This window comes from Perognathus longimembris, chromosome 2 (genome assembly GCF_023159225.1).
Source record: "Perognathus longimembris pacificus isolate PPM17 chromosome 2, ASM2315922v1, whole genome shotgun sequence".
In the NCBI taxonomy this organism is placed as follows: Eukaryota; Metazoa; Chordata; class Mammalia; order Rodentia; family Heteromyidae; genus Perognathus; species Perognathus longimembris.
Genome location: NC_063162.1, coordinates 62357368 through 62369942, shown reverse-complemented (window position 1 = coordinate 62369942; position 12575 = coordinate 62357368). Strand labels below are relative to the sequence as shown.

Here is a 12575-nt window from a genome sequence, read left to right as displayed (position 1 = left end):
CACCTCTGGATACATCAAACCAGCAAAAACTCAATAGAGAAATCTCAGAACTAAATAACTGAATACACCAACTATACTTAATACACATTTAGAGAATATTTCACCGACCATCATCAGAATATCTGTTCTTCTCAGCAGCACATGGAACATTAATCAAAGTAGACCACATTTTAGGTCACAAAGAAAATCTGTACATGTGCTGGGGATATGGCCTAGTGGCAAGAGTGCTTGACTCATATACATGAGGCCCTGGGTTCAATTCCCCAGCACCACATATACAGAAAATGGCCAGAAGGGGTGCTGTGGCACAAGTGGCAGAGTGCTAGCCTTGAGCAAGAAGAAGCCAGGGACAGTGCTCAGGCCCTGAGTCCAAGCCCCAGGACTGGCCAAAAAAAAAAAAAAAACAAAAAAAAAAAAAAAAGAAAAAAAAAAGAAAAAGAAAAAGGAAATCTGTACAAATCAGCAATATTAAATTATTCCTTGCATTCTCTCAGTCCACAATGGAGTAAACTTAGAGCTCAATACCAAAAGCAACAATAGAAAATCCTGTAACTCATAGAGACTGTAAAACACATTGTTGAATCACCAGTAGGCCATTGAAGAGATCAGAAAGGAAATTTCAATGTTTATGATATTTAACAAAAATAAACACACAAAATGCCAGCTCCTATGGAGCACAGAAAAGGCAGTATTCAGAGGAAAATTTATGTTTCTGAATATCAACAAGTTGGAGACATCTAAAATCCACAATTTAATTATACACCTTAAGCTCCTTTGGAAAGAACAATAAGCCAAACCCCAATCCAGTGGATGGAAACAAATAATTAAAATCAAGTTAGAGTTAATGAATTAGAGCTCCCCCCCTCACAAAAACCCCATAGTAAGGATCACAAAAAAAAAGAGTTGGTTCTTTGAAAAAATTAACAAAATTGACAGGTCCTTAACAAAGGTGACCAAAAGAAAGAAGAGAACACACACAAAGAAATTAAATCAGAGATGAGAATGGGGACATAATGACAAATAAGACTGAGAAAATTATATGGAATACTTTGCAAACCTTTATCCTAACAATTTCAAGAATCTGGACGAAATGGAAGAATTTCTAGCAAATATTGGTATGCCCAAACTAAACCAAGAAGATTTAAACCAACTAAACAGACCTATATCAAGTACTGAAATAGAAATGGCAATAAAAGGCCTCCCATCCATGAAAAGCCTAGGACCAGTCGGATTCACTGCTGAATTCTATAAGGCCTTCCAAGGATAACTCACTCTAATACTCCTCAAACTCTTTGATGATATCGAAAGGGAAAGATGAATGCCAAACCCGTCGTATGAGGCCAGGATAACCCTCATCCCCAAACTAGATAGGGACCCATCAAAGAAAGAGAACTACAGACCCACTTCTTTGATGAACATCGATGCAAAACTTCTCAATAAAATTCTTTGCAACTGACTTCAACAACTAATCAAAAAATCATAGCGCATGATCAAACAGGATTTATTTCAGGGATGCAAAGCTGGTTCAATATACACAAGTCAATGTAATTCACCTCATCAATAGGAGGCAGGACAAAAACCACATGATCATCTTAATAGAAGCATAAAAAGCATTAGACAAGCTCCAACACCCATTTATGATGAAAGCTCTGGAGAAACTAGGAATCCGTGGAGTATCCCTCAATATAACAAAGGCTGTGTATGACAAACCTACGGCCAGTTATACTTAATGGTGAAATGTTAAAGCCATTTTCTCTAAAATCAGGAACAAGACAAGGATGACTACTCACTCCTCTCCTTTTCAATATCATATTGGAATTCTTACACAGAGCAATAAGTAAACATAAAGAGGACCCAAATAGGAAAAGGAGAAGTAAAACTCTCTCCCTTTGCAGACGACATGATCCTGTATTAAAGAACCCCAAAGACTCCTCTCCCAAATTACTTGAGCTGATCCCAAATTTTGGCAAAGTAACAGGATATAAAATTAACTCTCAAAAAGCAATGGCTGTTCTGTATGCCAACAATGACAAGAGGGAGGCTGAAACAAAGAAAAGCAACTCCTTTTGTAATAGCCTCAAAAATATAAATACCTAGGATTGGACTTAACCAAAGATGTGAAGAAACTATGATGAAAACTTTAAATACCTGCAAAAGAAAATTAAAACAGATTTAAGGAAGCAGAAAAACCTTTGATTGGCTCCTGGATTAATGTTTGAAAATGGCAACACTGCCAAAATCTATCTGCTAATTCAATGCAATACCCATCAATATCCCCAAACCATTGATTAATGGAATAGAAGAAGCAATCCAAAAATTCATACAGAATAATAGAAGATCCAAATAGCAAAAACAACCCTAAGCAGAAAGAACACTGCTGGAGGAATATCAATACCAAACTTCTATTACAACACCCTGATTATAAAAAACAAACAAACAGTGTGGTTCTGGCACATGAATAGGCCTGAGGACCAGTGGAATAGAATTAAAGGCCTAGAAGTGAACCCACAAACATATGGCTCCCTAGTCTCTGATAAGGGAGCCAAATAGACAGGATGGTAGAAAGACAGCCTCTTTAAGAAATGGTGCTAGCAGAAGTGGCTACACATGTGCAGAAAATTGACATTGGATCCTTATATATCCTGCACCAGAATCAACTCCAAATGGATCAAAGACCTCAATGTAAAAATCAGATAACCTGAAAGTGTTACAGGAAGGAATTGGGGGGAAACTATGGCTCCTTGGCACAGTCCAAACTTTCTTTTTCTTTTTTTTTATAAGCCTAAGGAATTATCTTTAAATATATATATATGTATATATATGTATATATATGAATGAACAGGGAAGAATGGAACCCAGCTACTCAGTAACACTGGCTAATATATTGGATTTTTTAGAATTCCAGCTATGTACTATTCACAAGAAGCATATCTAAAGCAAAGTAACATGGAAAGGCTGTGAGAAACCCTATACTTGTTTTCTCAGTTATCCATTGCAAAGTAACCAGCCAGTTCATTGCGTTAGACACCTTTGGATGACAACCAGTTCCTAATGCAGTGGGTGTTGATATGACTAGCATTCAGCTGGGCAAGTCTGTGTTCTCCCAGGTCAACGCCTGCAGTCAGCTAAGATGGCTTGGCACGGTTGCTGGCTCTTGGCCCCCTTCTCTACATGGCCACTCATCCTCCATCCGCTAGTCCAGGCTTCTTGCACACGGTGGCAGCAGTGTAGCAGATAATTCAGCCTTTGAGAGAACTCCTGAGGTCCAGTCTCCAGCTGAGGTAGCAGCATTAGGCCAAACTTTCTTAATAAAGACCCAGGAACACAACAACTCAAAGGAAGGTTGGATAAAGGAGTTTAAACTGCAGAGCTTCTGCATGGCAAAGCAAGATAAAAAGAAAGCCCACAGATTGGGAGATCTTCAGTAGCTATACAACAGATAAGGGCCTCATATCTATAGTATAGTTAGAGCTCAAAAAGTTAAATCCCTAAAGAACAAATCCTCAAAGAACAACTGCCCCATTAGTAAGCGAACTTAAAGGAGACTTCTCTGAACAGGAAATAAGAACAGGTAATAGACTGAAGACATGTTCGACATCTCTTGCCATAAAAAAGGCAAACCAAACTACATTGAGAGCACACATTTCCCCAGTTAGAATGGCCATTATTAAGAAAACTACTTACAATAGATGCTGGCAGAGATGTGGACAAAAGGGAATTCTACTACACTGTTGTAAACTTTACACTGAGTGTAAACTTGTTCAACAATTCTGGAAAATACTATGGAGGTTCTTCCAAAGGCTGAACATAGAGCTCCCCTATGGCCTAGCAATCCCACTTCTGGACATTTCCCAAAAAAATCACATACAGGCCATAGTAAAGCTACCAGCACAACTATGTACAATGCACCATTATTTACAATAGCCAAGATATGGAGTCAAATTTTACACTTCCATCAGAAAGAATGAATTCTCCTCATTCACAAGTAAGTGGAAAGACTTGGAAAAAAATCATATTAAGTGAAGGAAGCCAGATCCAAAGAAATACAGGCTGCCTGGTGTTCCTCATTTGTAATAATTAATAATAATGTCTAGAAAAGTTCTAGCAAGAATTACAATAGCTCATTAGCTATGTACATATGACCTTATAAAACAATGCTAATTGAAATTAACTACAAGATATAGCAACAAGAGGTTCTTTTCCTTAGTGTACTGCATGCCTTTTTTTCCCGTTTTCCCCCTTTGGTTTACCCTCTGTTGTCACTGTTTTTTATTTCTATACCCTTTGTATTGTATATAAGTTTATCTGATTTAGGGATGCGAAGGGGAATAATAGAAATGGTGAGACAAAGGACAAAGGGTTAACCAATGCAACAGTGATACTCACAAGATACTACGTTGGAAATGAACTTTACATCTTGGGGGGAGGGGAGTCAGGGGGAGGGAAGTGGGAGAAAAGAAGGGAGGAGGTAAAAATGATCAAGAAGAATTCTACTCATTTCCTAACTCATGTAACTGTAATCCTTCTGTGCATCATTTTACAAGGGAAAAAAAAAAAAGAAAAACTAGACACATCAGAAAAAATAAAGCAACACATGATAAGCAGTTTCTAAGCTCATTAGTAGGTCTATGGAATACCATTTAAATATTAACAAGAAAGTATGTTTCCACATGCCTGTGGTACAGCACAACCACATACAACAATGGCTGTAATCAATGTCTAAGTCTGAACACACTTCTCCCTGAAGGCTGCTGCTTTCTCTCCTCTGCTGCCAGCCTCTAATTAAGTCCTGATTCCATTGCACTCATGTGGGCCAGTTCTACATCCAGGTGCTCACAAGTTAGTTACTCCACTTGTGACACTTTTTATCATGCACTGCCACTCAGAACATCTATAAAGATTAGATGGGATGAAATAATGAACTTTGCACATAGATACAGTTTTTTTTAACTAAAAATGGACATGTAGACTAATGGCTCTAACTGAAATCTGTTTTGCAGATGTGGAGATACTGGCTAAGAGCCTCTTCCTCACCCCCTCTTCTCCCTCTCTACCACCACAGACAATAGCTCCAAGATAAGGACTTAATATTCAGTTCACTATCAGAAGACAGTTTTCCCTACATACTAAGTAAAGGACATTTATGTAGGGATTATTTTCTACTATGTTCTCTTGGCATTAGGACTTACCCTTAATATTTAGCAATATTAGTCAAATACACACATAGAGCAAAGTCTAGACAACATGAACCACCTGAACAGGCACAGATATCCCACTCTTCATACCTTCCTCCCCACCCACCCCTGCCACCACCCAGAAACACACAGCCTCTGACATGTCAACCATTTCTTCCACAAATACAACCACAAAGGATACTTCAAGGAAATTCATAATGTTAGCCTTTTACTTACATAAAGTTATGAACATTCAGGTATCTGGAAAGACTAGATGCTTCCTTCAACATGCAGTCCCCTTCTTCCCTCCCCTGTAGGCAGGGAGGGAACCAGAGCAGTGGCACGTGTTATACAAGGGGGCATCCAGGGCTCGGTGGGCACCTGGCTGCCCTCCACCAGTCCCCGCTGGCACCAGCCCAGCCCACGTAGGTGCCAACCTTCCCACCTGCTACGTCCGGGCTCCGCTCTCCTTCCAGGCCTATCAGGGCCTTGGCAGGCCCTTATGGCCAGTGGGCTCTCCCGCTCTAGGGAAGGGTGGTCACCCCAAACTCGACTGGCTAGCTTGGGGCCAAAAATGGTGGTGTGAACTGGCAGGGCTGCCCACCTTCTCCATCCTTCATCCCCTGGAGGCCTCGCTGTGCCCATGCCACCCAAGGGTGCCATGGACTGTGCAACTTGTGGAGCCATGGTCTAGGGCCCAGCAAGGCCAGGCCAGGCTCACCTTCCCACCTGGGGCTGAGCAGGAACTCCAGTGGTGTTTTCAAGTAGCACAAAATGCACAGTCAACATGAGTCTTTATTAAAGGTGATTTGTGAGCCTCCTGTTGTTCAGGAACAATGGAAGGACAACATTGTATCCCCAGAACAACTGGTTACAACTCAATCACATCCACATTCCCCACTCTAGGGCAAGGAGGCAGACCAGATCCTCACCAACAGCAAACTCAACATGAGAAGTCTCAGACTTTTCTAGGTTCATTGAGCATACAAGGGACACCTGTGCTGGATTTTTTACTTTCAAGTCAAGAAATAATTCCCAAACTGTGTTTCACCTTGGGTTTTGGTGAGAAGACAGAAAACCATAGAAAGCATGCATTACAAACTGCAACAAGTTTTGACGTTAAATAGCCTCTAGAGATGGTGATTCAAAGTTTACAATGGTTAGAATTTTTCCTAGACACCTAGAGACACCCAAAAGCAATTCTCTGTGTAATATGTGTGCATGTCTCTCTCTCTCTGTGTACCTATCTCTGTGGGTGTGTGTATGTATGCATGTGTGTGCTTGTGTGTGTGTTTGTGCTGGCCTGAGGTGTGTAGTAAGGGTTGATGAATGGTCCGTGACCTTTTTTGCTCAAGGCTAGATTTCCAAAGCTTAAAACACAGCTCCTTTCTGCAATTTTTGATTGTTAATTGGAGGTAAGAGTATTAAGAACTTTCTCACCAATGCAGCTTTTGAACCACGCTCCTCAGAATACAGCCTCCTGACTAGGTAGGATTGCATGGGTGAGCCACTACTACCCAGGTCTGAAAGTCTAACAGATTTCCAAATGCCCTGAGGTTTATACTTTGCAAGCCCATGCATTTAAATTCAAGGTGTGATTCCAGATTTGCATCTGGGAGGCTTTGATGGAAAAAGAAAGATTAGACTACTTATATAGATATAAGGCTTAAATATGGCCAGCATCAACTTACACATGTGCACACCCACACAAGCAGGCGCACATGCACACACACAATCTTACTTCTCTGCCACCCAAGTTCTGTGTCACATTCAGATAATCAGATCTTCTGTCACAAAGGCCTGCAGTCTGACATCAACATCAGTCTTCCTTCAGCCAGTCTCTGATGTCCACAATTGTGGGTCTTCAAGGCAGATGTTCTACTGAGTTGGAAGAGGCAGACTTGCTAAATTTCAGCCAAGAAAACACCATCACATTACCCAGAAAGGCCAATCCATGGGAAGTGGAGCTTCCCAGGAGAAGATACTCTGGAAAGATGTGCTAATTTTTTTTTAAGTATTTTTATCATTAAGTAGTTTATGAATACAGTGCATCCTGACCAATGTCACCCCTTTTAACATTCTCAGCCATGCCAAGACAGATTAATTTCTGGAAAAGATGAAAACTTTCCTGAGGGCTGCTTTGACCTCCTTGTTCCTCAAAGTGTAGATGAGGGGGTTGAGGGTAGGGCTGACCATGGAGTACAGCACTCCAACTAACTTGCTATTCTCTGCACTGTAGCTGGACACAGGACTTATGTATGCATAGAACACAGCTGTGCAGTACATGCATACCACGATGAGGTGGGAGGAACAGGTGGAGAAGGCTTTCTGCTTTCCCTCTGAAGATCGCATCCTCAGGATGCTGGAGAGGATGAAGCCATAGGACACAATGATCATGAGGAAGTCAAACCCACCATAAAAAGCATCTGCCAGTGTGGTCATGACATTGTTCACATAAGTGGAACTACAGGAGAGACGGAGCAGAGGGGGGATTTCACAGAAGAAATGGGTAATTACATTGGGCCCACAGAAGTTTAGCCGCACCATCAGCCCGGTATTGATGGCCGAGTTGAAGGCACAGATCACCCAAACTGCAGTAGCAAGCACACTGCAGAATGCCTGACTCATCATGGTGCTGTAATGCAGGGGATGGCAGATGGCTGCATAGCGGTCATAGGCCATGACCGTGAGCAGCAGCAGCTCTGAAGACAAAGCCCATGTAAGAAAATAAAGCTGGGCCATGCAGCCCCTAAAGGAGATGGAGTTCTTCTCTAACATCAGACCTGCCAATGTCTTGGGCATGATGGCCGAGGTGCAGATGATGTCCATTGTGGCCAAATTGAACAGGAAGAAGTACATGGGAGTGTGGAGGGCAGGGTTGAAGCTGATGGCCACGATGATGAGGGCATTGCCTGTGAGGGCCATGCAATAGAGGGAGAGGAAAGAGCAGAACAAGAAGATCTGGTATTCTGGGTGCTCTGAGAAGCCTTGGAGGATGAACTCTGTTACCAAGGTCTGGTTGCTCATGGTGCTGGAGTGAGAGGCTTTCAAGAAGTATCAGGAGAATCTCTACCCAGAGTTGCATGAGACATCAGGGCTAGGACGAGAGATGGAAGATGGCCTGAAGAAGGCTAGCATGCTTTATTCATATATAACAACATGGCATCGATTCTAATGTACACCTACACTCAGCTTGATTAAAAAGGACATGGAATAGGCATCTGTGGCTCATCCTTGTAGTCCTAGCCACTTGCAAGGCTGAGCTGAGGATTGAAGCTCAAAGCTATTCTCCATAGACAGGTCTGGGAGACTCTATCTCCAAATAATGCCTAACTGGAGATGGGCTCAGTAGGTAGAGAGCCAGCTGGGAGTGACAAAGCCATTGAGAATAAGTCCTGTGCTCAACATCCACTAGCATCATTAGAAATAGAGAACACAAACATATCAATACCTTGTAAGCCAAAAAACAAAACAAATCACACCACAAAAAGACCAAAATGTGCAATATACACAAAGTTCTAGCAACAAATAGAATTGAAATAAACTATACCATCTTTACCTTCTATGACCATCTTTCTGAGAACTGTAAGGTTTCTCAGAAAGAGTTTTCATGGATATGTAGATGTAGGTCTTATGAACTATGTTTGCCAATGAAAAATGATTTTGGAAAATTTGTGCTAGGGAAATCATTTAAACCTCTTTGTGCTATTGGGACACCATTCTTGGGAACTGAAAATGCAATGAAAAGTACACTCTCAGAGGTAAACTTGTTGTGGTGCATCTTAATAATATTATCTAAGGATGTTAGAGTGTTTTACTGACATTTTTTTTCAGTTGTTGGGTTTAACTTAGGGCCTATGTTTGATCTGTGAGCTGTTATTTTCTCAAGTATGGTATTTTACCATTTTGAGCCAGGCCATTTCTGGTCTTTTAAGTGGTTAATGGGAGCTAAGATTCTCACAGACTTTCATTCCTGGGCTGGCTTTGAACCATAATTATCAGATCTCACCATCCTGAGTAGTGAGGATTGCAGGCCTGAACCAGGAGTGTAGGACTCCTTGATCACTTTTAAGATAGAATGAAAACTTTAAATGCATCAATACAGCAGAATGCTTTTTGTTTCTAAAGGAAAAAATGTATTGATAGATGTGTCTGCAAGAGCTGAAAAACAGCTGACAATTGAAATGAGCAAGAGGAGAGAGATATATTGATTTTCATTTCCTTCTTTCCTGAGGAGCTTTCTGAGCTCTCTCTCTCTCAAATGACCATCCTGGGAGAGAGATGTACCATGTAAATCCCCTTCAAACAAGCCTTCCACGAGTCCCCAGAGCTGAGCTGACAGCAGAAATTGTCTGTATTGCTCCTACTGGAGCCAACAACTCTCCTGCCTCTTTCATCCAGCTCACCTCAACCCTCCACACGAAAGCTCCAACCATGCTGAACTCTCCCACTTGGCTCCTGTATGGGTCCCTCCTGGGCTATTCCTATACTGCTTTTTCCAGCCCTCAGTCAACAGTTTCCTTCTCATGACCCAGATGGCTCAGCAGCCCCTTCCCTGGAGGAGAAGTCCCTCCTTTGTGTCTGTCAGGATTTGGTACAGATTTCTGCCCTAGGCTCTATCACTCACCATTACTGGCTTAGGTGAGATACACCAGACTCCAGGTTGATATGTGTGCTTTCAGGGACTCTGCCTGGCCTTTCTGGAAAGCACCCAAAGTGGATTGTGGAGATAATGCTGAAGAACAATCTACAACCGTTATCCTCTGTGAGCTTTTTAATTACAAGGCGTTGCAGTCCATATTGTTGAAGGTAGGCCCATTGTGGGACCTACTGCCTTTGGTTTTCCTTCATTCAAATAAAATAGGGGAGGTGCTTATTTTAAAGAAATCTGCACTCTTAGTCAAATATCAAGAAATGCACTGGCCAACAAAAATTAAAGGCTTCCCCAAGAAGTGCAAAAATCCACTCGGGTCATGTGACACAGCAATGGTGCAGCTCCTCTTCCACTAAAGGGCATCATGTCCCTGGGACTAAGAGCAAGGAGGGTGTGAGTGTGCAATACTTTCACATGGATGGAGAAGCCAGCTTCCGTATGCCCTCCCAAAAGGGAGGGCAATGATCAGTCACTTGGTGAACAAGTGCACATAATATGTTTAGCTCATAACATATGTACTAAAGACAAAAAGGACACAATTGGCTCTGTTCAGTGTTGAGTTTGGGACCTGCGGAAGTAACTGTGCCTTTATTTGCATCCTAATGACAAACTCAAAAGGTAATTGCAGGTAAGCTCCAGGGAGACTGAAAAACAAGGGTGAAAATCTGATTCCAGGTGGGAAGGAACAGAAGTGGCTTACTCCTCTCACACCCAGTGCAAGGTGACCCCAGCCATGGTGGTCCATTCCATAGCATTCATGACAACCAGAACCACGATACAGCAGCCAGGACAGGGGAAGAATAGCTGCCCACCCCTTACCAGTGCCCTTTCTGGCACCAGGAGGATCTACCACCCAGGGAACACAGACCCAGCCTTTCTCTTAACTCAGCTCTAGAGTCAGGGTAACATCAACCAATAAACCTCTGCTGGAATCAAATGGTGTGCACAGATGCTGAGCTCCCATAAGCATTCAGGGAAGAGATAACCCTCAGGAAAATGCATACTTGCTGTGATTTCCAGGGAAATGGGCAGGATCCTCATCCCTTCAAGAGTCGGGACTACAAGCAGACTGCATGACAGTGACCATGAAACCTCTGATAGACCTCAGTCACTCCTTTGCTCTTCTCAGAAGAACAAAGACCTTTCTCCTCTGAGGTTCTTCAGGCACTGGCTTTATTTCTCATCAAGCTCACAGGATAATTACCAGGGACACAAGTGGAAAGAACAAGATTGCAGATAGCAATGACCAAGCTTAAAGTCATATTATAGTCACACAACATACACACAGCCAGGCATGCGGTGTGTAACCGCGGTTATCTTCACTCTTCTCAACCCTCCTGAAGTCCACTTGCAGGACTTAAATAGTGCATGGAAGATGCACTTCATCACCTTTGAAAGACATTAGTAGGCACCATCAAATTTCCTGATATGAGACGTTTCTGGCTCATTTTGACATTTTTCTAAAAACTGGTTGAGCCTTACATGGAATTTAATTAACTTTTAGTGACCTTACCTTTGTCCAATTTTTTGCTCATAAGTGGAATATTATTACTGCTTAAAGTAAAAATATTTAATAGTAGTGAGGAGGTTGAATACTTCATTATTTTTTATTATTTAAGTTCAGGATTTCTACAGACATCACACTGTTACTTCATTGTCATTCCCTTTTATATATTCCTTGTTCCTAGTGTAAACTTATTTCAAGAGTACCAAGCTAAAAACTCCGGGCATGTCAAAATTTCTAATGTTCATCTTTGAAGCTGAACCATGTTTTGATAATTACTTCGTTAGATCGTTTCACTGGTATTTTAAAAGTGAATTTGTGACTTACCTTAGTCACAGAATGTATGTGAGAAAGTTCTATTCAAGTCCCAGGATTTGGGATTTCCCTTCACAGTTCTGTGCTGGGTAATTTACCAGTTGCCTTTTAGAATTATACTCAGTGTCCAAGAAGAGCCAAGAAAAATAAGTATCAACCAATAATTATTTGATGATTTTTGTGGTTGGAACATGCCACAAAACAGTAAACTCTCAGGCCATTTCAGCACACTATTTGCTCTATGATTTCATTTACTTTGCAAACAGTAGTGTATCTAAAAAAAGAACCTCTAATATTACTGGGTCCATGTTAAGAAATCTTGGTAGGTCTCTGGACAAATCTAGTCAATAGAGTCATAAGCAGATTTTTCTAATTTCATATATTACCAAAAGGAATGAACAATCCTTAGAACATTCATAATTACCCTGGAAACATTTTTCTCCTTTTTGGAGCTACTATATGTATGTATGGTCTTGTTCTCTCTGTCAACCACAGTGGAGGTTGGAAACAGCAGGACCATGGGTGTGGAATCTGCGACTTCATCCATGTAGACAACACGAAGGTTTTTGTGCCCAATTTAAGCCAATCACGAAAGGAACTTTTGACTCATCTGTAGCCAGAGTTGTCTTTATCTGTGGGAGACCCTTGGGAGGACTTCACAGATGCTGCTCTAAGTGGACCCTGAAGGAGCAATTAAATTACATCCCTCTACAGGGGACTTGACTGTCCTTGGTGATGGCCCCAAGGCCAGTGTAGGGTGAAGTCCAAATAGGTGACACAGGGTGTAAGTGCCAGGGGTAGTGGGAGACACACCCTTGGTGTACTACAGTGTTTTTATGAAACTTCTACACCCAATATGAGACTGAAAGGTGAAAAGCTTAAAGGCATTTTCCCTAAACTGAGGAACAAGACAGGACATTTATTTCTT

At 41.7% G+C, this 12575-nt stretch overlaps 1 pseudogene; it reads right to left on the bottom strand.

The window, feature by feature from the left end:
- Positions 1-7274: 7274 nt before the first annotated feature.
- On the bottom strand, positions 7275-8259 carry LOC125344688 (annotated as a pseudogene).
- Positions 8260-12575: the final 4316 nt, after the last annotated feature.